Source organism: Sinocyclocheilus anshuiensis, unplaced genomic scaffold, assembly GCF_001515605.1.
Source record: "Sinocyclocheilus anshuiensis isolate Anshui unplaced genomic scaffold, SAMN03320099.WGS_v1.1 scaffold2481, whole genome shotgun sequence".
Lineage (NCBI taxonomy): Eukaryota > Metazoa > Chordata > Actinopteri > Cypriniformes > Cyprinidae > Sinocyclocheilus > Sinocyclocheilus anshuiensis.
Window position 1 is genome coordinate 115559 of NW_015549717.1, and position 827 is coordinate 116385.

General features: G+C 35.6%; 1 protein-coding gene and 1 long non-coding RNA gene across 3 annotated transcripts in view; one reads left to right on the forward strand and one right to left on the reverse strand.

Annotated features, from left to right (window-relative positions):
• The window catches only part of LOC107660763 (guanine nucleotide-binding protein G(o) subunit alpha), a 121597-nt gene that overhangs the window by 50370 nt on the left and 70400 nt on the right, over positions 1 to 827 (forward strand). The gene's annotated exons all lie outside the window — the stretch shown is intronic.
• The window catches only part of LOC107660764 (uncharacterized), a 957-nt gene continuing 484 nt past the window's right edge, over positions 355 to 827 (reverse strand). The window contains exons 2-3 of the long non-coding RNA XR_001631042.1: positions 562 to 607; positions 355 to 432 (exon numbers count right to left, since the gene is read on the reverse strand). This is a non-coding gene — a long non-coding RNA (uncharacterized LOC107660764). The remainder of the gene's footprint in view (positions 433 to 561; positions 608 to 827) is intronic.

An 827-nucleotide genomic window follows, 5' to 3' on the forward strand; every position in this document is an offset into this window, starting at 1 on the left:
AAGTATCGTCAAGTTATGTTTACCACAGGCTTTATTTTATTCATAAATTAAAAAAACCCCATTAAAAAACCCCCATAGGAAAATCTCAAAGGAACCGCGGCGAATTACACTTCCGGGTTCTGACATCATAGTTCCCCCACTCTATTTCAGATCTATTAATGCACTTAATACTTAAATTTCATTTCCTGAAGAACAGTTCTCCTCACACACGTACACTGGGAGAGCATGTTGACATCATGTAAACAAACAAAAAAAAAATGTTAAACAAGCAGGCCAACTTTATTTTATATACAATGAAGACAGTGATGGAGGTAGTTAGTGTTTGTGAATTTGCACTCACCTGAAGAGCAAACATTTCGAATGTCATGCAACATCTGTGAAATCTTGCTGGTGTGTGCCACTTTCTCTGATATGGTGAAACTCAGCACAAACCTAGAAAACCACAAACACGCACAAGTAAGTGTATAACCAACAATGGATGTAGAAAAGAGAAAGCAGAGTCTGTGTCCTGTTATGTGAGGACACATCACACAACTTGCTCTTCAACTGAATAGAAGTTACCTTAAGTGTTGAGGCTCACTCTTTTGTATTCAGCATCCAGCTCAGCCTGCAATTAAATAAAGTTTGTAAAGGTTTACTACAAGTTTGTAGATTGCTTTTGTAAATTTTATATATTGCAAAATTCATGTATGTGTATTAGCTTTAACCTAATTTTGGATTAATACTCTTAGCAGCTAGTTGTTTAAAAACAGACCAAATAAAAATCACATTTACCAGGGCATTTCCCAAAAAAAGCATTGTATGGCTAAGATGATCGTAGAAACATT